This window comes from Chiloscyllium plagiosum, unplaced genomic scaffold, assembly GCF_037043375.1.
Source record: "Chiloscyllium plagiosum isolate Xiang-an unplaced genomic scaffold, Cpla_swu_hap1 HiC_scaffold_19, whole genome shotgun sequence".
NCBI classification, from domain to species: Eukaryota; Metazoa; Chordata; class Chondrichthyes; order Orectolobiformes; family Hemiscylliidae; genus Chiloscyllium; species Chiloscyllium plagiosum.
The window spans coordinates 60,923,357-60,950,434 of NW_028270157.1; the positions used below are offsets into that span (position 1 = coordinate 60,923,357).

A 27,078-nucleotide genomic window follows, 5' to 3' on the forward strand; every position below is an offset into this window, starting at 1 on the left:
ACGCGAGCAGCTCTAGCAAATCCTCCTGCTAATATATTAGTCCCCTTCCAATTCAGATGTAATCCATCCTTTTTGTACAAGTAACTTCTACCCCAGAAGAGATTCCAATGATATAAAATTGTGAATCTTTCTCCCATACACCAGGTCCTCAGCCATGCATTCATCTGCTCTATCCTCCTATTCCTCCTCTCACTCGCTTGAAGCACCGGGAGTAATCCAGATATTATTTTCCTTGAGTATCTCCTTTTTAAAATCATACATAACTTTCCATATTCTCCCTTCATAATCTCATCAGTTTCCCTTCCTATGTCGTAGGTTCCAATGTGTACAATGACTTCCTGGTGGTCCCTCTCCCCCTTGAGAACATTCTGTAACCCCTCTGAGACATCTTTGATCCTGGCACTAGGAAGGCAACACACATTCTGATTTTTCGCTGCTGCCCACAGAAACACCTGTCTGTACTTCGGACTAGAGAGTCCTCTAACACAATCAATTGCTTGGAACCTGACATATCCCTCATTGCTTTAGAGCCTCTCCCTCAACTCACACATCCGACGAGAAGAGCATATCACTCGACTAAAGGCCATTTTTTGCTTCTTTCAATCTATAGCCCAGAAAATGGTACTGTCTTATTCCTCTATACAACACTCTTCCAGGTGAACTTAATACTTATGACTTCAGAGACATGTCTCAATAAAATATATAATTAATAAGAGCCCACTGTACTTACAATGTAGATTTACAGCAAGGTTATATTTAAAACTATTCACTTATCTGTTTCTGTGCTGTGACCTCTCCCAACCAGGTTCCTCCGAGATCAGTTGTGAATTTCACTGTTTGTTCAGTTTCCCAGATGCATTCTGATGTCCAGCGATACATAAATTCAAACAGCAAAGGCAGTAACTGTGCTGGTTCACTGCTGTGCCAGTTAGCAGTGTGGGTTTCTCTGTCTCTCTCTCTCTTGCACTGACCTGACCATGTGCTGGCATTGTCCGTTCCTCTCCCTTTTAAAAATGCCATCGTTTTGACTTTTTTTTCCTCCAAATATCCAAAACAATGCAACAGCATATAAAACAGTAATTGCTGCTCCTGGAATTCGAGGAAATCACCTCCAACACCTAAAATAGCTCAAATTTTAGGGAGCACCCTGTTACAATTGAACCTGGGTCCATGGCACTGTGGGGCAGCAGTACTAACCATTGAGCCACAATGCCATATGTCTGCACATTCAGCACAAGCATTTGAAAAACCAATCAATCATTGAAAATAATTGCTGATCAGTTTAAATAGTGTAGGTGAGGTGTGTTCTTCCTGGAGCTGAAGGAACATGTAGCTGTGCAAGGTTAAGGGAAGGAACTGACTGGAATAATAAGAATGTTGGGAACAAAAAGCTATCCAGTATGGAGTGATGACACAACATCCCTACACTGCTTACTTGTAACACATGTTTTCTGATGCAACATTAACACTGTTGTGAAAATGCCAGCCAGTAAAACCAGCATCAGAAGCTTTTGTCCAAGATACAGGTGCTGCACAACTGAGGTTTTTGACTATTGCATCCAGGATTATATTCAATAAATGTCTTGTCTTGCCATCTTTCAACAGGATTTGTCCCAAATTCCTTCTGAACAATGTTACACAATATTGAACTATCAACAACAGGTCTTGGCCATGTTTCAGCAAGAATAGAGTGAATAGATGTTGGCAGTTGCATATTCAAAAGCACAGATTTGAAGAGGAAAAGAACACAGTAACAGGAATAGATCAGCGCTAAGAATGAAATGTATGCCATTAGTTGTATTGATACATTGCCCTTAATGTAATAACCTAAAGCATTCACAGGAAAGATATCAGACAAAAATTGAGACAGTCAAATAATTAGATATCAGAAGCAGCTTGGTGAAAGACATAAAGAAAAAGAAGGGTAATTAAAGGAGGAGAGAGGGAAGAGAATTCCAACTGCCTCAAGTCCTGGCAGCTGAAGGCACAACAACAAATGGTGGCGTAAGTGAAGGCAGGTTTCAAAATAGATCACAGTCAAAGCAATGCAGGCTTCTCAGAGGGTTGTAAGGCTGCAGGAGATTGTGCCAATGGAAGACAGGGTAGGGCAATGGAGAAATTGAACACAAGAATAAGAATGTAAAGATGGTGAGATATGGCTGTGACAAGTCAATGGAAGCCATGAGGCAGTGAGGTGATGGGTGAAGGGACCTCTGCTGCAAGTCAAGATAAGGACAACAGAGTTTGGGTGAGCTTTGTGGAGAGTATAAGATGGGATGCTGGCCAGAAGAGAAATGGAATAGTTAAGTCTGGGAGTGACAAAAGGCTCAATGGAATATACAACCGACTCTGCTACTATTTCTTGTGTTTGTATATTCTTGCATTAAAAGCATTGGATGTGTGTTTCAGCAACTGGGGCGGGAAGGCACAGTGTAGGTGTTATTTCCATTCCAGCCTCAAGCATGCTAGCTTTGGATCGTACAATTCCATCAGAAAAGTGTGCTCATAAAACGCTTTGAGAAAACCACTAAAATATCTGAAGTACAATGGAGTTTGCAACAAATGGAAAGTGACTAAGAATACTGGTGGTAGGTATGAGGGCTTACAATGGCAGCTACACAAAGCTTCAGAAGAAAGAATCAGTCCACAACTAGATCTGTCATCACATTACGAATATATAGGTGCACCCAGTGGCAGTCGGTCAATTTGGTCACTGATTAGACTGTTCCCGTTGAGTGACAAGTGACAGTGGAGGAATTTGTACAAGATAACATATCTTAGGCAGCCAATTAAAGCAACCTTTTCTTTGGGCTGTAAAATTGGTAAGTCACAAGCGAATTGTGGCAGTCTCACATGTATAAAAGAGTCACTGCATTTTTCTTATTATCGCAAAAAGAATATGCTGAACACAGTCAGAAGGTCAAGTAGAAGCTGTAGATGACTAGTAGGTAGGGTTTAAGATTTTGGGTCAATAATGCTAGCAACGAAGCAACATTGGTATTGACTTGGGATCTGGAGACTTGAAGGTGAAATGTTTAATTTTCAAAACTCCCTATAGTGAAAATTTCATATTTGTACTGAGAACAAGATTATTCCATACGGATTCTATCTTTAGTTTTTGGTTCCAGGAATAATAACAAGCACTTTTCTGCGGCTTATTAATACTATTATCCCATGTGAAATCCGGAGTTGAAAAAGACAATTGTATAGAATCTTGGATGTTTGATTTAGCACTTGAATGATATGAATGGGACACCTCAAGCATCTAAAACAGTTCCGTCAGTGTGCCTTTCTTACATTAAACCGAACTTTTACTCTGCCAGAGTCATCCAGTAAACAATGTCAGAGTTCCTGATGGCGATAGCCATGGGAACAAGGCCATATTATCTCAACAACCCCATTCTGTTCACTTTGTCAACTCCAGGAGTCATTTAGGACAAGGTTCACTCAAGAAGAGGACTCAATCACCAAGGGGATGCAGAGATGAGTTTGATTCCTCTTTCACTTTTGTGCCTGTAGAAATCAATGAATCCAGAAGCAAAGTCAGAAATCCAAGCATTATATCTGGCTTGAATTGACAGCAATATTAACATGCTTCTTAGGGCCTCATAAAAGGCTTTGTGAAAGTAGGCAAAGTAGCACTTTGGGCCCTCCTCATAGTTACGGAACCCAAAGTCTAGATATCTTCCAGACGCAATAAGAAAAGAAATTGCCCTCCACATATTTTAGCAGCACTAAGTTACATCTAGAGGGCTAACATCTACTGCAGAGCACGTTGGCAAAAGCAAAGCATTACTGGTGCAGGAGTGTCTACATGGATGTTTTCAGAGATGTTCAGCAGAGATCCGGCTTTCTAAATGCTCTCCAGACAAAACGAAGGAACTAATTGTTTTTCAGTACATCACTCTCAGTAGAAGTGTTAGATTGTGATTGTGTTGCATTTGCATCATCTGCTTCATTGCACGGCACGATCTGACTACTCTTAAAGGGGCTTGCGTCTTTGAGCGGCGGCAGTGAGAATAACATGAGTAAGTGTGACAAGTGAAACTTTGCACTTCAAATGGTGTCAATGTTAACTTTGTAATATATTCAGAGTGGTTAGGGACAAGTTGAATTGGTTTTATTTATACACATCTGTCTTTTGACTCAAGAGGTCTCATTTCCTCTTGCTTTGTCAGGAACACAGCCAAGGAACGAAGTAGAATTGTACCTGGAATTTCTCTGGACATGCAAAAGGCTCAGTTTGAGGACATCTGCACCCTTACACATTTGGGAAACACAGTGTCTGTAAGTTGCTTGTAAACACCCTAAAAGAATAATCTCTAATTTTAAAAGAGTCTACTAATGTTTCACAGTTTCCTGTGTTTCCTGGACCAGGTGGTGGAGGAAATGTATGAAGATGTAGTCCTCCTTGTTGGAAACTCCAACTTTGCATCAGCCATATTTTCAAGCCATCTTCCTCCATCCTGCCTTTACAGTGAATGTGGTTGACAATTCCCCTTGGGAATTGCTGCTTTCGGAGGGGTTTTCTCCTGAATGTCACCATTGGCTTCAGTTTTGTTCCATTGTACGTACTGAACAACATATGGTGAATCTACTGTTTTCCTATTCAGTTATTCTCATTAATGCTATTCTCTCTCCAGCTTTGCTCATCATTTTACTAGCTGGTGTGTCAAAATTCATAGGATTCTTATCTACGTTCTTGAAAAAGACAAATCTATATCCGTTCATTGTTGACATTTGATTGCAAAATTTTAAAATGAAACTATGCTGGCAATTTTCATTGACGACTCCTGCAACTTTATTTTCTGAGTGTGGACACATGCTAAGCTTTCCTCTGCATGTTTATTCTTAGGCAGCTACTTTATTGTAGAGAGAGCTTCCTCTGATCTCTTTTAATTCTTCTCAATGGTCTTGAATTCTCTAGCTGCTGCACAATTTGTCTATCCTGCAATCTCATAGTGTGGAATGCCTGCATTGTGGAATTTGGCCCATCAAGTCCAACCGACCCTCCAAAGAGCATCCCACCCAGACCCACCCCCTGTCCCTATAACTCCATGACTCATTCTCCTAGCCTGGATACTATGGGCAATTTAGCATGTCCAATCCATCTAATGTGCATGTCTTTGCATCATAGAAGGAAACCAGAGCATAGAGAGAAAACAAATGCAGATACTTGGAGAACATGCAAACTCCACACAGTCGCTGAAGACTGGAATCGAACCCGGGTTCCTGGCACTGTGAGGCTGCAGTACTAACCACTGAGCCTCCCCTTATTCACCACAACACCCACCGTTTAATCCTGGAAAACATTAGTCAAGCATTTTTTGCAGCATTTTGAGTCATATAGAATGGAATAGAGCCTGCATCAAAGATCAGTCCAATCAACCTTACCATCAGCCCTGCGCTTGTTGCTTCCCTGTATTATTTCTCTACTTTCATTTGGAAAACCAATTAGAATCTGTATTCACTTCAATATCATGAAAAGAGTGCATTACAAATCCTAATTGTTGTTTGTGCAAACTTTTTTCCTCACATCTTCTCTGATTCTTTTGTCAATCAAATTAATTTAATCTGAACTTTTTGATTATTGAACACTTTGGGAGCCATTGGAAACAGTTTCCAAATATTCTATCTAAATCCCTTTATAGTTTTATATACATGAGTGAATTCTTCTTCAGCTTCTCTGTCATCCCTCATCACTGGAGCTGTCCTTATCAATCGCTCCTGAGTCCTCTATAAAACCTTCATGATTTCCTGTTACCCAGAATTGAAAATCAGAGCCCCAGTGAGGTCAAGCTGTTTCACATAGGTTCAGGAAATTCTATGCTTCCATTTATAAAGGGCCAAGTTCCAATATGATTCAACTTACAACCATGACTCTGTCAAACAGTTGGCACAATTAGGGAGTTCATATTATGCCTCTCGTTCTGTTTCTTTGAACCTGGCCATATGTCAAGATAATAATTTTGCAGAGTTCATCTTGAGCTTTTTTTGAGGGCTACATTTTGATTTTCTGTGAATACTTTTTTTGGTTTTCAGGGACACATAGAGTCATAGAGATGTACAGCTTGGAAACAGACGCTTTGGTCCAACCCGTCCGTGTCGAAAATTAATTAATCTAGACTCACTTGCCAGCACCCGGCCCATATCCCTCCGAACCCTTCCTATCGTATCCAGATGCCTTTTAAATGTTGCAGTTGTACCAGCCTCCACCACTTTCTCTGGCAGCTCATTCCATACACGCACCACCCTCTGTGTGAAAAAGTTGCCCCTTAGGTCCCTTTTATATCTTTTCCCTTTCACCTTAAACCTCTGCCCTCTAGCTCTGGACTCCGATATCCTGGAGGAAAGACTTTGTCTACTTACCCTCTCTATGCCCCTCATGATTTTATAAACCTTGACACCCAAGGTCACCCCTCAGCCTCCGGCGCTCCAGGGAAAACAGACCCAACCTATCCAGCCTTTTCCTATAGCTCAAACCTTCCAACCCTGGCAACACACTTGTAGATCTTTTCTGAACCCTTTCAAGTTTCACAACATCTTTCTGAAAGCAGGGAGACCAGAACTGAACACAGCATTCTAAAAGTGGCCTAACTAATGTCCTGTACAGCTGCAACACGACCTCCCAACTCTTTTTTCATTCTCACCAACTCCTTTATTAGGTGATTCAGTCACGTCGTATCAGTATCTTTTGCATTTGAGTTGATAATGTGGGGTGTTTAAAGTCACAGAGAAAAAGAATTAGGCCAGTTTGTTCTGATAGGCCACTACTTGAGATGACCACTTGACAGAAAGCGGAGCTGCCTGAACCCAAATCCTCTTAAAGTCATCAGCCTCTCCTGAATGCTGGGTACCAGTGAAGTGGCAGCATTGACAATAAATGTTGATGTGCCCAGATGTAAGGAGCTGAACAGTCAGCTTTAATGGTGTGCTATTCTGTGATCCTAGGGCAGCATGGTGGCTCAGTGATTAGCGGCACCAGGGACCTGGGTTCGATTCTAGCCTCAGGTGACTGTCTGTGTGGAGTTTGCACGTTCTCCCTGTGTCTGTGTAGGTTTTCCTCCCACAATCCAAAGATGTGCGGGTCAGATGGATTGGCCATGCTAAATTGCCCATCATGTTAGGTGCATTAGTCAGAGGGAAATGGGTCTAGGTGGATTACTCTCTGGGGGATCGGTGCGCATTTGTTGAGCCAAATGGCCTGTTTCCACACTGTAGGGAATCTAATCAAAAAGAAGAGGTTTGTACCAGGGCAGATGTGAGTTCGGCGCTGAGCAGATCTCAAGAGGTTGGATATTTTCGCTAAAAGTCAGAGGTCTTTGCCCTTAATGGGCTTTGCAAGTAAATGATTCAATTGGGAAAGCATGGTTGATTTAGTGGTAGAGGTTAATAGTTGAACAAAATGCCACAGGTGATTTGGTGTTGAGAACACTTGGATACAAACAAAAGTTGGAGGTTGACTTTTATAAGAGATCAACATTACCCAGGAGTAGCCAAAGGAAAAACTTTCTAAAAGAATCTTCATTGGACAATCACAGAGCCACCTGGAGTTTTAGAATAGGTGAAGGTGAAGATTCTTCTCTTTGTTGAACCCACACATCAACAAGCTGAAACATAGAACATAGAACATAGAAAGGTACAGCACAGAACAGGCCCTTTGGCCCACGATGTTGTGCCGAGATTTAATCCTAATGTAAAATATAGTGATTTAACCTACACATCCCTCAAACCACAGCTATCCATGTGCATGTCCAGTAGTCGCTTAAATGTCCCCAATGACGTTGCTTCCGCCAGCACTGCTGGCAATGCATTCCATGCATTCACAACTCCCTGCGTAGAGAGAGTACCCAATTTTCTCCACTGTCGTGACGTTAACATCAGGGATTTAATATTCCTAAAACAGTTATTGTTGAGTAGAGGGATTAAATTCAGTGGAGGAGTCTGCTTTTGTGCCATATAATGTGTTTTAGCTTAAAAACGGTTGTATTGTGTTCAAGTGTATCGGCTTGACCAGGCACAATTTGCAAAGCTGCACTATTGACTATACCTATTGTCACGGGGCCTTGGACTTTTACTCATGCAGCCAGTCATTCGGATTCCTAAAAATAAAGCGGGGGTTGTACAATGAAGGTGAATGGGTTTGTTTTCTGTGGCGCCGCAGTTGGCTACTTCAACACTGCATTCTAACTTGATAAGGGTATTAACTTCAAGCACCATCAACGCTACTATTAACTATCAGAACCATTAATTTACAGTGCACAATTCCAAAGCCTCTAGTTTGTCTTGCTTCCTTTTGTTCCTTCCAGATCTTTATCTAAACAAAACTGTTTGGCCGAGATAAGGCATTAAAATAATTGTTGGGACACCAGCATGTGTGGCTTTGACATATGTAATTAGCAGCAAAGATGTGCATGGGAATGAAGTCAGGGTTTTTTTTGTTAAAGATAAAATTTTTCACATCTTTCATGTGCAGTGATTACAGCTCAGAAGTCCCATTGTGACCGTTCCAGCTCAGGACAAGAGTTATCTTAAAGGTGGGAATGTGCTCTACACATAACCTTGCAAATAAATTTCAACCAACTATCCAATTTCCTTTTCAAAGTTGCTCCTGAACCTGCTTACACCATTGTTTCAGAGACAGAAGCCCAGAGGACTCAACATTGAGTTCTCCAATTTCAAATAGCCTTCCTCCCTATCCCTGACTCTCTTCCCAGCCCCTACCCCCCACCCCCCCCCCCCTCCACAGCTCCCTGCCACCAACCGGATTCATTCTTCCCATTGACCAAGCAGATCATACCCTCTACCTGACTTCACCTACCCCCACTTCACCACCCTGCCCCTCTGCCTCCCCTTTTGTCTGCAGCTTAGCCCACACCCACCGCCTGTCCTCAGGAAGAGTGACACCCGAAACATCCACTTCTCCACCTCCTACTGCTGCCTGGCTTGCTGCATTCTTCCAGCCTCCTGCCTGTCTTCATTACACTTTCAGGCAGATGTCAGACCATCTCAGACCACACCTTCAGCTTTCCCCGCTTTAAGGAACATCCCCAGCTTCTCTTCTCTCTCCAGACAACTGAATTCTTTCATCCTGGTTACCATTCTAACAAATCTCATCTGCACCCTTTCCATTTTCTTGATATTCTTTCTGCAGTGGGCTGAGAATTTTTGTAGAAAACAAGTTCAGGGAGCACTCTTTTTACTCAGCACTTCCAAGTTGTTCTCCACAAATGGAAATTATTTCTTTGTAATCTACTCTGATTCAATAAACAGAACTTTAATGAACTGCTGGGTGTACCAATATGTTTACATGAAATAGTGGACTATTGGCTTGTGTTACAAAGTTCCAATCACGAATTGCGAAGGTCTCTTTGATACCATAAACCATGACAGTAACCCAGGGTTGTATGACAGGTCTTGACTGTTACCATTGATCCGTGATCTGCAACACATACAAGTGAGAAAAAGCAACTCCACTTGTTGTTCTTCTTCTCAGGAGCCTCATTCTGCCAATTGACATGTAGCAGACTTCCTGTAGCCAAGGCCATCTGGCCAATCTTGCTGGCTAACTGGCAAAGTGACAAGGGTATTAACTTCAAGCACCATCAACGCTACTATTAACTATCAGAACCACTAATTTACAGTGCACAATTTCAAAGCCTCTAGTTTGTCTGCTCTGTCACTCCCACCACTACTTCCCCCATCTTCACAGAAGGAAGGCTTGGAGCATAAAAGGTTGTCCACCTATATGTGGGTGAGCTTTTGTAAGTCACACAACAATACAACTGGGTTCCCCACCATTTGCATTGTTCAAATGCTGCCCGCCTATTTGGCCCAGCAATCGATAATCAGTATAAAAGTATGGAAAATATCCTATTGGGACCCATGGCCTCGTACGTGCTTAGTAAGTGGTCCCTGAGCACAGTTCATGAAGTAAAGCAGGACTTGATTACAGTACTTTTGCATTCAGCATAGACGCCACCTCCAATCCTATAAAGTCCACATTGCTACAATCGTTTTCCTTTCGCCAGGTTTCTCACTTAACTTATCATAACCAGATCATCTTCCACTTCTCTTCACCATTACCTCGAAGGTCTCTCGCCTTTGCCCTCACCACCTCTTCCTCACCCATATACTGCCTCTCATCTGCAGATAGGCCATCAGCTTTGTATAGCTGCAAATGGATTGGTCACAATTTCTTCCAGTTAAACATTGGAAGGTCTGAAGTGACAAACTTCATACAATTAATCTCATACAGTATCTGGAGCACTGCCTCATGTTGAACCAGGCTGGTTGAAAGCTAACTGGTCCCATTCAATTCTGAACTTACTTCACAACCCATATTAGCTGCTTCACATAGACCAAGAGCTCCATAACTTCTCTCATGGCCATTCCTGCCTCAACACATCTGTTGCTGAAATCCTCATGCATGCTAGTCACCTTCTGGCTCAACTTCTCCAATTCTCTGCCAGCCATTCTCCCTTATGCACACACCAGAGACTCAATTTAAATGTTTTGTGCTGCCTCTTATCCTGTGACACATCCCTTAACCATTGTTAAAGGGACTCGAGCCATTTATGAAACTCTTTCCCACATCATTGAGCATTGTGCCTTTAGCTGTCTGGGCTTAATGATCCAAGATTCTTTTCTGAAACCCCTTTGCATTTCTCTTCCTCTGAAAGGCTTTCTTAAAAAAAAATGTAAAGAGTTACATCCTAAACAATTGCCCAACAGGGAGTGATCAGTATCACTTTCAGGGTACTGTTGATAACGCCATTCAGAAAATCTCATCTGATGATGGTCAGTTTCAGATGGTGCCAATATCCAGATCTTGGCTATTTCCAGCACACCTCGTGGCGTGGTCTGTTCTGAAAGAAGCTGTTAGTTACATAACAAAAGTTCAAGTAGTCGTTGCATCTTCTCACTTATCTTCTCGGGTCAAGTGATCCCGTGTCCCCTCTCGTGTTGAAATTCCCAATAAACATGTTCTGACGAAGGTACTCAGATGATTGCTCTGATGCTAATGGTGCCATGTTGGTCACTTACAGCTGGAAATGGGAAAATTCTGTCATATCTGTAAACAGTTTGGTTCCACCATTTGGCATTGTAAAGATAAATGTCATGGTTTCGGATGGTGCCATTGTCCAGGTGACCTTGGAGATTGCTGACAGCTTCACATTACTAAGCTCCACAATCACCAGCTATCTGTTAATTGATGCCAACATCAAAGCACAATATTTGTTACTTTGTCCAAGCTGAGTAAGAGAGTGTGGAAGAGCTGATGAAGGGCACAAAATGTGCAGCTGACCAAACTTGTGTCCTCTGTACAATTCTCAATAGTGGTGAAGCCCAGGAAGCATATGTTAGGCAGGAGAAAGGGTGGAATGGCTTCCACCCCCGCCCTGTATGAGATGTATTTGCAGCATCTGTTGACAGAACCAGGTCACCAACTCACAAACCTTAGGATGAGATATTTCCATCAGCATACACTCCTTCCTAAGTCAACAATCTCTGCACTGTCTTGGTCACATTCAGTGGATGGAAGTCAACAATGTACATTCTGTACAGTGGATTGATCACTAGGCTGTAGAGTCCATGTCTCTGCTTTGAGAATACCAGCAAGCAAGATATGGAAGTGGTGGACATTGACACTAGTGGAGGTAGTCACCGATAGCTATGACTGCTGAAGGCCAATTCATGGGAAAGACACTGCAAGAGGTACTCAACCCAATCAGTTAGCGCCATCAAGCGTTTGGACAAGGTGAGCAGAAATGGAAAGCTTAGCTGGCCAAGAAGATAACCCTGAGGAAACAGATGCCAGTGAACTGTGCATCTTCTCAGCCCACTGCCACAAATGTGGCAGAGATTGTCAGATATGAATAGGGCTCCTCAACCACACCAAATGATAGTTAGCATGGAAGTGACCAAAATTCTGTAAATCACTGTCATTTAAGATGGAGATTGCTACAAGTCTTCCCCTTAAAATTCACCTTGTGACTATTGTTGGCCACCATTATCATTAATTTGTGACTGATTTGGCCAGCGAAATACTCCAAGATTTTTTTTTTAGGTAAATCTTGTTGTTGGATTCCACAGCAGAGGTTGATGGTGCTTGATTCCAACTGATATTGACTATGGCCAAACAGTTCAGAGGGGCAGTTTGTTGGCAAGTGGAAGCTGGCTCCCAGAATGATTGCTTCAGTCAATAGAGGGTGCAGAATACCAAAGTCATTCATAATTCTTATCTTTGATGATTGACTCACTGAGATGTTACAAACATGGCAGCAAACTGGCTCAGGATGTTACACAATCACTTGAGAGGAGAAGGCAGTCTAACAAGAAAATGATATGCAGCGTACTAACAGGATTCTTCCACCACTGTCTATGTCGCGATGTTAAGTGACCATGTGGAGACTGCTGTTCAGCCATTAGAAATTCTCAGTGAAGCCATAAATGATTATTTTCAAGATTTATCCAGATTGTGTCTCTCCAAGCCTCTTCGACTCCACATTCATTATCTCTCCAGATCATTTAACTGCTCCTGAAGGGCAGGCCGAGGCTCCACTATTTTATGAGAACACAGCTGGCTAACAGTAACAATTTTGAAATGGTTGATTGCTGGCCCTTGAATCGCTGAGGAATCTTCTACTGTTAATGGAGCCTGAAGCGCACTCATCAAAATCGTGGCTGGAAGCCCTCCAAACATATCCTTTTATAATCAATTTAGTGCATCCACAAGGACAACGAAGAAATGAAATGGGTCGCGATGAAAAACACATTCAGCATTCATTATTTGCATTCATGCCCATCTTGCACAGCCTGCTGGTTAAGTAAATGGTTCTGTATAAACATTTGAACAGGTTTATAAATTGCACACACTGACACTTTATAAACGCTTTGCCTTTTGTGACGAATCACATAATTATCCAAGTGTGAGTTCCAGTTTAAATACATGTAATCTCTCTGTGGCTCTTTTGCTCACTTGGTTTAAGAAATTACCCATCTTTGGTGAAACACTATATTTATGTGCAACTATCATTCAAATATTTCAAGGCCAGGTCTCCCATTGGAGCAGGTTATTTTCAAATTGTCAGAGTGCAAGGAGAATAGGGGGGAGGAGATTTTAGGGAGCGGCAATTTTAAGGGGAGGCGATGACCCAGTGGTATTATCACTCAACTGTTAATCCAGAGACCCAGGTAATATTCGAAGGAAGGATCACTCGACCCGAAATGTTAACTCTGATTTCTCTCCACAGAGAAATCCAACTCACACTTGTATAAAATTGCCTTAAAGATGCTGCCAGACTTGCTTCACTTTTACATCAATTTCCAATTTTGTTGCTAATGTTCTGGGGACTTGGGTTTGAATCCCTCCATGACAAGTGGTAGAATTTGAATTCAGTAATAAAAATAAGTTTGGAATTAAGTGCCTAATGATGACCATGATTCCATTGTCAGGGCAAAATCGTCTACTTGATAGTGTGGATAGAATGGACAGCAGAAGACTTAAGACCTTGCTATCACAAGGGGGTATAATTTTAAGGTGATTGGAGGAAGGTTTAGGGGAAATGTCAGAGGTAGGTTCTTTACTCAGCAGTAATAGTAGAGTCAGACACCATTAGGGACATTTAAGCGTCTCTTGGATAGGCACATGGAAGATAGTACAATGAAGGGGTATGTAGGTTAGTCTGATCTTAGAATAGGATAAAAGGCTGGTACAACATTGAGTGCCGAAAGGCCAGTACTGTGCTGTACTCGTTTATGTTCTATGACTCACTAACGTCCTTTAGGGAAAGAAACTGCTATCCTTACCTGGTCTGGTCTACATGTGACTCCAGACCCACAGCAATGTGGTTGGCTCGTAACTGCCCTCTGGGGGGATGGGTAATAAATGCTGGGCTAGCCGGGGATATCCTCATCCCATGAATGAATAAAGAAAAAAACATTTGCAGGGTAGCTGCTTCTAATTTAGGATCTTCCAGAATTTTTCACATTAACTATGATTTCTTAAGAACTTTACCAATATTTTAAGAGAAGGTTGTGATATTTTTGAAAAGTCATGATTTTGACATCTGTGTTGAGAAGGAGACTATAGCAACAGCCCCACAAGAAATGAGGATGCCCATGCTGTACCATTAATTCAGAGAAGACAATATCGAACTTAAGTTAGTCAATAACATGGTGATGTGCTATAGTCAAGATATCCTAATAAGTAATATGATCTGAATTGTTCTTTCAATTCAACTCACTAAGAGTGTCAGTTTGAGCAAAACTTCAAAATCCAGACCATCAACACCATTCTTAACACAATATTTATTTTAAAGAAACTAATGTGCATTCTGGATTTAAGTAATCAGTGTTGTTAAATCTTCAATCAATTATTTCATTACCAATGTGAAGGGAGTGGATCAAATGTTCCTAGTATGTGATGAGTAACAGTTATCCATTATTACCATGTACCAAGCTGATTTAAAGCAGAGGAAATATAATAAGTGGCAATCTTTCTGATTTGTCCCAGTTTACTTTGTGCTGCTTAATGTTCAGAACTATAACATTTTATTGCACATTTAGCTGGTCCTGCCTCTGGCAGCTTTGAAAGTGCTATCCACCAGTCCCACATCCCTGCCTTTACCCCATGTCCTTTCTTCATTTTACAATTATTTATCAATGACTGTGAAATAAAACAATAGAATCTTTAGAGTTATAAGGAGTAATCATTTAAAAATATCATCAGGGTGTTCATATCATGCTCCACAAAATCCAAGGATTCTGAAACCATCCCAAAATCCTTTTCTCTCTTCTCTGAGATGCTCTTAGCTCTTTTCCTCATTCCTTGTTAACTTGCAACTCTTACCTTTCTCGACTCATGGGAGAGGGAATATCCCAGAGAAAAAAAACTAAGGCTATTGAAAGACAGTGGAAAGCAAACTTTGGCCGACTTTGATCATGCTGTCAGCATTTTTCTTCCCCAAAGCTAATAATACGTGCCCTTTATTGAATGAGAAATAATGTATAACGTTAAATCCCTGGCAGGATTGACAAATCCAGCTTCATTTCAGTTGACAGTCCACATCGTATTGTTTTGGTCAGCTTGTTGTGATTTTTATAAACCCTTTCTGTTTACAATGAGATGGCAGACACATTCAATGCACTTCAAGGATTTCCAACCTAAAGATATGATAAACAGGTAAAGTGCTGCCAACAAGATTGTGGGAAGAGTGGTTATTTGAATTTGCTGAACATGACAAGAGGTTCCGAGAATAACCACATCCTCAGGAAACTTCTATTTCAAGATCTCGTTTCCGTTCATTTTTTGTTTGGGACTAATTTTTAAAAACAATTACACTCTCAGCGGCAAAGTCTGTTAAGTTTAAAGGGATACAATACTGTGAGGGCAGTACATCCATGTAATATACTCAGCTGAGCAATGTTATATAAAGAAAACCATTGTGCCCCTTGTTAGGGAAATTATAAATCACTGCACTGCTGGAGACCCACCATGATCAGAACTCTTTCTAGTAGGGCTGAGACCATCCTTTAAACTGCTCATAACTTTTCATGACTTTGACTTAAGGTTCATAAGGAAAGATACAATGACTGAGCTTTGAGAACAATATTTTGACTTCAAATTTAAAATGAAACACAATCTTAGTTCTAATTTATCTACTGAGGTCCTACGAAACCCTTCTCATCTCTTTTTTAAGAAACACAAACAAATCAGGGAATGCTAACAAACAAACCGATTAAACCATTGCTGTGCACGATGGAGTTCTTTGTGCTTGTTCCTAATGCACTCTCTACAAATATGTGAAATTACATTAAGGTCTGTAAATCCTGGAGAAATCTTAATCACATTCATTACTTACGTCAAGGTGTGCCTGGAAGCCCTGAGGAGGATTTGACATAAAGAAGCAGAGCTACGGAAATAAACACAAATAACAACATAAACCACAGAATGCGAAAATAAAGACTTTTTTTGATTTTACCGAGGGCAAAATATTCCCAGCTCCTGAACAACGTGGGGCTATTATCAAATCAATGGGGAAAACAGGGTGAGATTGACATAAATTAGATACTCCACCTCGAGAATTAGGAGTCCAATGCCCCAACTATGTTTTGAATGGTGAGATATGAATCTCACTAGAGAGTGGCGATAGGCCTACTTGCAATGATTAGAGTGCGTTAACACGCTATATTTTCTAATTTTTACTCATCGACATGTAGTTTTCTATTCTCTCCCTCCCCTCTCCCAACAAATGGAAGAGAAACGGCAATAGTTCCCAACATGAAAGTCAGAGCGGGTGTACAGAGAGACTGTTTCTCCCAGAGATCTCCATCTTGGATACCAGGCACCAAAACGTCAGGGCAAGCTGCATTGGCAGTGACCACCAACTATGCCACTCTCCACAGTTGTTGGCAGTCAACAAGTACCAGCCTCATCACCTGCCTCATGACATGTGTCCCCTTTCATTGGAATGCTGCTGCTGGGATAACACACAGGGATAAGCGATCGATTCAATTAGGGTGCATCCCAGACCTGCTTGCTTGCTCTCTTCCTCACTTTCTGCCTACTTTGATGTTCTTGCTTTTTTGTACTTTGCCCCCTCAGCCAGAGCTTAATGGCTCATAGGAGTTCAGTCTATCTTCACCTTTTAGCACACATGCAAAACCAGGCAGCTTGTTCTGGTTGTCAACCATCCTGAGTCATGGGGGGTGGACATGTTGCTTTGTAGCACCGTGTTGGTCAATTTTTCACTCGCAACATATGCCAGCAGCTTAAAAGGCAAACACATTAAATTCGACCAAATGGCCGTGTCTCAAAGTTTAGGGGAATAGTCCTCACACAGATCAAGAGGGACAGCCTTCAGTCAGTAGTTCCTGGCACAGTAAGCTAAGAGCAGTGCCCGATATCAGGCCAGAGACTGTTTGCGTTGGACAAGATCATGGAACCCATGTCACAACAGACCCACAGTCAGACCGGCAGCTCCAGTACTACCCTACTCTCGGGGAGACATCAGAGTTTTGGTCACACTTGGGGTTATCTATCGAAGTTGGTCAGGGAGGAGGGGGTACACACTCAGTGCTGGGGGATCAGCTCAATGAAAGTCGAGGAGGGGGATACCAAGTGTCACTCCTGTGGTAGGGAAATAGGGGAGTTAGTTGTGGTGGAATTAACTGCCACAGGTACAGATACAACATTTAAAAGATATATTTGGACAGCTACATGGAGCGGTTTAAAGGGATATGGGCTAATTGCAGACATGTGGGATTAGTTTAGTTTGGGAAATTTGGTCAGCATGGATGAGCCAGATCAAAGGGTCTATTTTCATGCTGTAGGATTCAATGACTCTATGGAGGATTGGAAGTATTGCACTAAAACACAGAGCGGGCAATAATTGTGAAGGGGGCATGCTAAATGTTTAAGGGGAAGTGGGAAAGTCATTGGCAGCGACAGTTACTTTAACTGCTAACGTGGCTTGGATCAGGTAACTCAACACAGAACATGTCCTGACCCAGGAACATTCCTCAGTTGGCTAGTTTAAGCTCTTCACTGGAAACTAACCTGAGCAAGCAGGAGTTACATTCAAACAGAAGCTAAACAGTTAATCTTACATTTAATGATGTCAATATTTAGGTAGCAGGAAAACCATGAAAGCTAGAAATTTGAAACACAGTTAGTGCTCAGCAAGACCTGTTCTTTTATTTCTGACATACTTAATTGTTTCCATATCACTTTCAGGTATATTGCAACTCAGGGATAGATGTTGAATCAACAGGCGCTGTTCAGATTTGTCTCAGTTTACTTTGTAAAGTTTGTTTTTCAGAATAAGAAGTGGAATTTCACAGCACATTTCACCAGTCCTGCCTCTGGTATCCACTCATCCCATGTCTCTGACTTTACCCCATATTCTTTTTCTCTTTCACAATTACTTGTCTGTGTTTATAAAATGAAACAACTGAAATCATTAGAGTGACAAGTAGAGAGGCATTTGTTGCACATCTTCAATTAAACTTGGAGGGCTTATGCCCGAAACGTCGATTCTCCTGCTCCTTTGATGCTGCCTGACCTGCTGCGCTTTTCCAGCAACACATTTTTCAACTTGTTAGCAGCCAATTTTCAAGAAAGAGTCAGATATGGTTCTTAGGGCTTAAGGGATGAAAGTGTATGGGGTGAAGGTGAGGAAAGAGTACTAAGTGAAATGATTTGTTATGATCATATAGAATGTTGGAGCAGGTTTGAAGGGCCGAATGGCTTGCACTTGTTTCTATGTTGCTCTGTTGGGCTTGTTATTTCAGAGTCAACCACATTGCTATGATCTGAAGTCACATGTAGGCCAGACCAAATAAGAATGGTAGATCTCCTGCCCACATGAATCAAAAGGGTTTTTTACAACAATGGTTTCACAGTCACTTTATTGACACTATTTATAGTCCAGGTTCATCAACTGAATTTCAGTTCACCAGCTGCCATTGTGGGACTTGAAACCAGGTCACCAGAGCATTAGAAGCCCTACAGTGTAGAAGCAAGTCATTCAACCCATTGAGTCCACACTGACCTTCCAAAGAATGTCCCAACCCAGTCCCTGTAACCCTGCATTTTCCAGGTTTAATCCACCTACCCTGCACATCTCTGAACACTATAAGCAACTTAACATTGCCAATTCACCTAACCTGCACATCGTTGGACTGTGGGTGGAAACCGGAGCACCCAGAGGAAACTCATGCAGACCTGGGGAGAATGTGCAAACTCCACACAGGCAGTTGCCTGAGGGTGGAATAGAACCTGTGAGGCAGCAGTGCTGACCACTGAACTGCTGTCCTGCCCCATTACCTATCAGGTTACTTGTCCAGTGATATTACCACTACACCCCAATCTCTTTCCCTGTAATTAGGTTTCCAAATACTTCAATAGCTGAACAGAAACATATGCTTTTGACACACACACAAAAAAAGAAGCCCCAGAGTTCTTTAGGAATACATCAACCAGGAATGCAATCAAATCTGGCAGCCATTCTGGAACAGTAAGGGAGGTACCACAGACAAAACACAAGTATTGCTGAAAAGAATATACAGTTCCTCAAAGCTTAGCTTCATCAAGACAATTCACAAGACTCCAATGTAAAGGGAAAACAACAGCATTATTCTTCCCAATTGATCCGACGAATGAAGATGATAAACTTCAACAAAATGTGTCTTCTTCAGCAATATTCATATTTTTATCAGAAAAAAGCCTATGTGCAAACAAGATAATAATGAGATGCATAGCTATTTAAATTGGGAGGGAGGACGTGACTTTATCTTTACCAGGGTACAAATGGAATTTGATGGATGATTAGTTCGTCAAGTTGAATTTTGACATGCACATTGACTGTAAAGTGATGAGAAGCAGAATGAAGACTAACGTTCGATGGGGAATATAGGAGCAGTACATCCCGAAACACTTATTTTGTGCACTCCTTCAAATGTAGGTCTGAATTTTACCAGAAATCAAGTCAGTGTCATTTTCATTGTGTTTCACTAAGGGTTTTTCACAGGCTTAATGTGTTTTCTTGTGCAATCATATCAAATTAGTCTCGCTAACTACTCCCCTGCCCCTGTGGTGCTCAATCAATTCTCCCACATGTTGTAGGCAGGAGTATACTCATCACTGCCAAGTGAGGACTGGCAGTCTAGCGCTGCCCTTCATCTTGAATGTAGTGGCACGGCAGCCATAAACCAATACTTCTCCTGGCCTACAGGTGGCATGGCTGACACTTCCTTGCACGTACAAGTGCAAATGCCTACATCTATTGCTGTCCCTTGTACCCCGAAGCTGCAAGCAGCTGTTTCCGAACGTTATTGTGTGCGCTGCAGCACTGACCTTGTCATGGGGTATGAGATGAAAGCAGTGTAATTGGGCACACATTTAATTGGTGACCTATACGTTTGTCATTACTTTCTGCTTCACGGAGGCCTAACTGCAATCTGCAATGAGCAAAGACAGCAGTTGCACCCCACACAGTTGGGCACTACATGCATTTCACTTGCACTCTGCAAGTGAAGGATTGATGCATTTGCCCCTTGAAGGGTCTCTCACCATCTGATGTGCAGCACGCATGTTGAACCAGGAAGGTACCAGAGTTCACCTACTCCAGGTATGGGCGCAGCCAGCTTTCATTCATCATTAGGATTCAGGTTGAAGGAACATGGAAGGCCTCACGCATCCCGTTTGGCACTGTGAATCTCAGGCTCAGCCTGGCAATGAAGGAGACTGCTCTTGATACCCCTTTCTTCCTGGCACTTCTTGGCCAGCCCATTACTATTGATCGCCCACGTGTTCCTACCCACCATGTAGAATTAGGATTCTGACTCTTATCTTTCCTGTCTGATCACTCTCTCCATTCACTAGCCCTCAATTTCCATAGCACAGCAGTACCACCACCCCCGCCTCCCCCCCACACCACCACCACTCCCCGAATTGACTGACTGACTGGGCCCAAGCCCTTCACTGACATGGATGGACAAGCACAACTGGAGACTGAGCAGGTCCCTGGCTGATTGTTGGGCAACTCCCTGAGTGATGGTCTTCTCATGCCCTGACAGCACAGACTGCTTCCTGGACTGTGGTGAGATCAATCTCTTAATTGTTAATGTCCCAGTCGGATACCTGGCTTTGCCCAAGCCCCGGTCCTGATAGTGTGCCATTAACTGACTATACCATGACCCCATGACTGACGGTAGTGTCCCCCTAACCTTGGCTGAGAACTATCCACTTCAACTTTAAGAAATGGCCATTTGGTTGAAGCACATGCAGAGTGTTTGCTGGATAAGCTGCTGGCACATGCTATAAGTTAAAGATTGACACAGTGCTGCACTGCCCAGCAACATGCTTGGGTCAGGCAACATCCTTGGAAAGAGTCAAGGTTAGTGGAGTGCTGGAAAAGCAAAACAGGTCAGGCAGCTTCTGAGGAGCATGAAAATTGACGTTTCGGGCAAAAGCTCTTCATCAAGAATTTCCTGTTCCTCGGATGCTGCCTGACCTGCTGTGCTTTTCCAGCACTACTCTAATCTTGACTCTAACCTCCAGCATCTGCAGTACCACTTTCGCTATCTTGGATGACTCTTCTTCAGAGGTGCTCTGTGATTTCCAGCATTTTTTGCTTTCAGTCCAGATTCCAGCATCTGCAGTCATTTACTCCAACATGTTTGTCACCTTGACTGACCAATGCTGACAAACGTGACAGGCTGTGACTTTCTGTCTGTGCTAAGCGACAGTGGAAAACAGAAGTATTGTAAGCCCTTTTCAGGTGCGATTGAGGGGATGATGCACCAGTAGGCAAGGCAGGGATGTGTGAGCATCAACGTGGGGTAAAAGTAAGTGAGCAGCCCTGGAACGTGGTGCAGTCCAATCTGTGAACTGGTGCACAAAGTGTCCTGCAGCAACCTTCCAACGAGAGGTGTCTGTGTGCTCCATAGTGGAGTATTTTACTGGAAGCAGATGATGGGCCATAATGGTGTGGTGGGGCATGTACATGTCAGATCCCAATGTCTGTGAAGTGTGTGCGTTCACTGCCCTGAATTGGGTGTCCAAGATGGAGGTCCCAAGGAACAAACAGTTGAATGGAGTGGCCAGGTAACCACTCTGACTCTCATGTTAGGTGGCTAGTTTCTATCCAGCGGGTAGTAGAATGGCAAACTGCGCATTAATGAAATGAGATTCAGTAACAATGAGGCAGTTGACGTGTGATAGTCCACCGCTAACAGGCTGCTTGCCCCACTTCTCAGCTTCCTGTCGTCTCGACGTTCAACAAATGTTGCAAAATCAGTCTTTTCATTCTCGACATCACTGAGGTGTTCACTGGACGTCACTTTGGGTGGCACGGTGGCTCAGTGGTTAGCAATGCTGCCTCGCAGTGCCAGGGATCTGGGTTCGATTCCAGCCTCAGGCAACTGTCTGTGTGGAGTTTGCACATTCTCCCCGTATCTGCGTGGGTTTCCTCCGGGCGCTCTGATTTCCTCCCACAGTCCAAAGATGTGCAGGTCAGGTGAATTGGCCATACTAAATTGCTCAGAGTATCAGGTGCATTAGTCAGAGGTAAATATAGGGGAAATGGGGTCTGGGTGGATTACTCTTCAGAGGGTTGGTATGGACTTGTTTGGCCGAAGGGCCTGTTTCCATAGTGTAGGGAATCTAATCTTTCCCGATTTTCCCAAATTTCTCAGCAGGGCCCACATTGTTCAGGTGCTGAGTAGATTCTAGCCTTTGTCATTAGATTAGATTAGATTACATTACAGTGTGGAAACAGGCCCTTCGGCCCAACAAGTCCACACCGACCCGCCGAAGCGCAACCCACCCATACCCCTACATTTACCCCTTATCTAACACTACGGGCAATTTAGCATGGCCAATTCACCTGACCTGCACATCTTTGGACGGTGGGAGGAAACTGGAGCACCCGGAGGAAATCCACGCAGACACAGGGAGAACGTGCAAACTCCACACAGTCAGTCGCCTGAGGCGGGAATTGAACCCGGGTCTCAGGCGCTGTGAGGCAGCAGTGCTAACCACTGTACCACTGTCATTGCAGTACATAGGAAACTTGATGGACATCTTGCACATAGTTAGTCCTGCAAATATCAAAACAATGACAAGAAGATCATCTCTATTAACAGTGTTGGTTTGAAGGGGTGGGGGGTAAACATTGACCAGCCCATCGGGGAGGTAGCTCCTTCTTTTCTTTAAAGGGGCAGCACGAGAGCCCCCTGAGAGGGTAAAAGGGGTCTTGGCTCAAGTATCATCTGAAAGACAGTATCTCCCTCAGTACTGCACTGGGGCGTCAGTCCAGGTTATATATTCATCTCTCAGGAGTGGGACTTAAACCCACAAATATGCAACAGCAGAAGCAACTAGTTTAGAGTCAGGAGAAATATACAGCATTATGGGGAAAGGGTGAGATTAATTGGATAATGAGTTGAATGGCCTCCCTTTCACTGTATGATCTCATGTCAATGAATGTTTTTGATGTGATATCTGCTTTCTGTCAAACATGTTTTTCTCCAGGAAGGGCAATGAAGCACAGTGAGGGAATCAATAAAATACTTTTATTTAATGAAAATTACTGTCTTTTCTAGGACCTTGTCAGAACCAGCCTGATGGTATGAGACTCCCCAGGTTGTACATTTCTCCCCAGACCTTTTGAAGGTGTTATAGTTATTTTAAAAAATTTATCCTTCAAACTCTGGGTTAGGCTCCTCTGTGATATATGGGTTTCTGAAGGATAAAGATCAAGTGCATTTTATTACTATTTTGCTGTCTCTGGCTCAAACAAAATAAGTTTTAAAAAGAGCAAGACAGCAAAAGTGCTGCCTGACAACAGATCTCTTGGCAGGAGAAGCAGCAGCAAAGGGGTCTTTCTTTTCCAGCTTTCTCTACGCTCAGATGGAGTTATCTCATCATATTTTGTGTGTTCTAGAACCGGTGTCTGCTGGCCATGTTCCTTCTTTCTTTTGGAAGAGTTTTCCAGATTTCCACTTCATGAAGAAATAATTGTGACATCATCAACTGAAGTTCTGGAATAAAAAATCATACCGGACTCGAAACATTAATTCTTGTTTCTCTGTCCGGGGAGACTGTCGGAACTGCTCAGCTTCTCCAGCATTTGCTATTTTTGCTTCAGATTTCCAGCATCCACAGTATTTTGCATTTACTCTTGCGACATCATCCCTGAATTACCCTGTTCTAATTTTAAAGTCATGATTTTTAACCCAGACACACTTGAGAAAATGGTTTCTCTCTTTTTACTTAATTAAGCCCCTTAAGCATCACTTAGTCATAGAAACGTACAGCACAGAAACAGACCTGTTGGTCCAACTCATTCATGCTGACCAGATATCCTAAATTAATCTAGTCCCATTTGCCAGCATTTGGCCCATATTCCTCTAAACCCTTCCTATTCATGTACCCATTCAGATACCTTTTAAATTCTGCAATTGTACCAGCCTGCACAACTTCCTCTGGCAGCTCATTCCATACATGAATCACCTTCCGCATGAAAAAGCTGCCCCTTAGTTCCTTTTTATATCGTTCCCCTCTAACCTTAAACTTATACCATCTAGATTTGGACTTCCCTACCTTGGGGAACATACCTTGACTGTTCACCCTATCCATACCCCTCATGATTTTATATACCTCCATAAGGTCATCCCTCAGCCTCTGACACTCCAGGGAAAACAGCCCCAGCCTATTCAGCCTCTCCCCATAGCTCAAACCCTCCAACCCTGGCAACATCCTTGTAAATCTTTTCTGAACTCTTTCAAGTTTCACAACATCTTCCCAACAACAGGGAGATCAGCGTATTCCAAAAGTGACCTTACAATGTCCTGTACAGCCGTAATATTATCTCCCAACTCTTATACTGATCAATAAAGACAAGCATACCAAACCCCTTCTTCAATACCCCGTCTACCTGAGACTCTACTTTCAAGGAACTGTGAACCTGCACCGCAAGGTCTCTTTGTTTAGCAACACTCCCTAGGACTTTACCATTAAGTATATAAGTCCTGCCCTGATTTGAAGGGTATACAAGCTGGACTATCCAACTGACCCTTTAATCTAACCCTTCTATCCCTACGATTCTAAGCATCTGTGCTGCATCATCTCCAGGTAAATATATTCCTCCCGAGGTGCTGTCACCAGTAAAGGGAAGGTTGCCAACGTCCCATCATAGACAGACAACTAGTGTTGAGTCTAACCTGAGAGGTACCACACCTCAGGTGAGGAAGGAGATTGACAAGGAGACATTTTCACAGTGACCTCAGTCAGTGCAGGAACTGAACCTGCGCTGTTGGTGCCACTCCACATCAAAAACCGGCCATCCAGTCAACTGAGCTGCACAACTCCACATGGGGTCTAACTAAACCTCAGTACTACAGTAATATAACATTCACCTCTGCATTCCAGCTTTCAAGATAAAGACCAGCACTGCATTAACCTTTAAATTTTATTTCATTAGCGAGTTTTGAGATTTGTAGCTCAGGTTGAGGTTCTGGATATGGGTTTGCTCACCTTCCAGCTCAGCGAGCAAGCACACATCCATTTTATTTCATGCCCGCGCTCAGTGGTTAGCACTGCTGCCGCACAGCGCCAGGGACCCGAGTTCGATTGCAACCTCGGGCAACTGTCTGTGTGGAGTTTGTACATTCTCCCTACGTCTGCGTGAGTTTGCTCCAGGTGCTCTGGTTTCCTCCAACAATCCAAAGATGTGCAGGTTAAGTGGATTGGCCAAGCTAAATTGCCCATGGTGTTCAGGAATGTGTAGATTAGGTGCATTAGTCAGAGGTAAATGTCAACTAATAAGGTAGGGAAATGGGTCTGGGTGGGATACTCTTCAGAGGGTTGGTGTGGATTGTTGGGTCAAATGTCCTGTTTCCACACTGTAGGGATTCTATGATCTTATTGATCACTGAACTTGTTAAAGCTCTCTGCTCAGGAATACTTCTCTCCACAGTGAACTCTTTTTGCCACAAATTTTCCCACTCATGTAATCTATCAATGTACCTTTACAATTTTCTTCTCCCATGTACCTTTTTTACTATATTACCTACTTTAGCGTTGTCTGTAAATTTATAGCTGGCCATTCTTTCATCCAAATTATTATAAATCTTGTAAAATGCTGTGGCCCGAGTCAGATCCTGCAGCTAAGATAGATAGCCATAGTCCACAAAAGACTATGTGAAACTTTCCGCATTAAAGAGGGCCAAATTGGTTGGAAATACCTTGAGGCACACATCTCCACAAGTGTGGAACAAGGCAATGAGACAGGCATCCATAAGCTACCACAGAGGGTACAGAGATTCGAACCCATGCTGTTAAGGTCACTGTGCATTATCCTTTAGCTATCAAGTAGAAAGTGAGGACTGCAGATGCTGGAGACCAGAGTTGAGAGTGTTTAGCCATCAAGCCAACTAAGCAAACATTCCAGAATCCTGGAAAACATCAATCTTGCCAAACTGAATGGCATGTTCTGAAATTTTGTTTTCTCCCGTCTAAAGAATTTCTCACCCAAGCTAATAGATTGCCCATGTTCAATGCGCCTGCAATTTTGTTAAGTATCTTAAGTGGCTCTTTGTCAATACATCTGGAAGTCTGCTTGAATAACAAAGACACTCGCTTACCTACCACATTACAAAACTCCTCAAGAAAGAATGAATTGGTTGGTTATGACTTACCCTTTACAAATTCAAGCTGCCTCCTTGATCAGCTCATATTTCTGTAAAAGCTCCGGCTTTTTCCGTAATAATAGATCCCAGCATTTTGCCCACCACTGAAGTTAGACTAATAAACCTATAATTTTCTGGGTTATCTGTCACAGTTCTTAAATAGTGGAGTGGAATTGATGAAATTCAGGTCTATGAGGTGGGCGTAAGTCAATGGGATTTGTTTTCTATTACTCAAGCAAAGCGCCAGTGTGCCAACTGTGAGCCAAATTACTGTAGGAGTTTAAACTTCTATAGTTAATTCTTTGTGTGAATTTTTTTTTAGACATTTCATTGCAATAATGTGAATGCAAATATTATATAATTGGCACAATTTTTAGTTTGCCCTGTAATCATTTGCCCTGTAAATGGGCTTCAGGTGTTTAATTTTTTCAAAGGAAGGTAAGTTCACTTGCGTGAAAAGAGCAGATTCACATCTTTAGCTGAGGTTTAGTACAATAGATATCATGGTCTCATCATATCATGATGCATATTGAAGGTGGGGTATTTTGGTTTTAATTCGAGTCTAATCTGTACTGCCATGTCTTTCTAACTTTGGGCTGCTTTTGGAGAGAATTTGGCACTTTCAAAGAGTGATTCAACAACTCCAGGTTATCATTGGTCCCTTGCATCCAAAGCATCCCAGCAGTGAGGGCCATGACCAGACGATGCTAGCCTGTCCTGAGGACGTCACCCAGTTTAGAGCAGACTCAGCTGTCTGCATGCCTACTACTGTCAACAACCCATCCCACTCCACCACAACAAGTACCATCATCTTTTCCTCAATACTTCACACTCAGCGTCTCCCTGTTACTGCACCCGCCTCCCATCAAAGCTCACGCC

The 27,078-nt window shown here is 42.6% G+C and overlaps 1 long non-coding RNA gene across 1 annotated transcript in view; it reads right to left on the bottom strand.

Annotated features, from left to right (window-relative positions):
- LOC148146794 (uncharacterized) overlaps positions 1–26,366 on the bottom strand; it is a 94,579-nt gene extending 68,213 nt beyond the window's left edge. Inside the window, exons 1-2 of the long non-coding RNA XR_015760349.1 lie at positions 26,209–26,366; positions 15,867–15,917 (exon numbers count right to left, since the gene is read on the bottom strand). This is a non-coding gene — a long non-coding RNA (uncharacterized LOC148146794). The remainder of the gene's footprint in view (positions 1–15,866; positions 15,918–26,208) is intronic.
- Between the last annotated feature and the right edge of the window lie 712 nt (positions 26,367–27,078).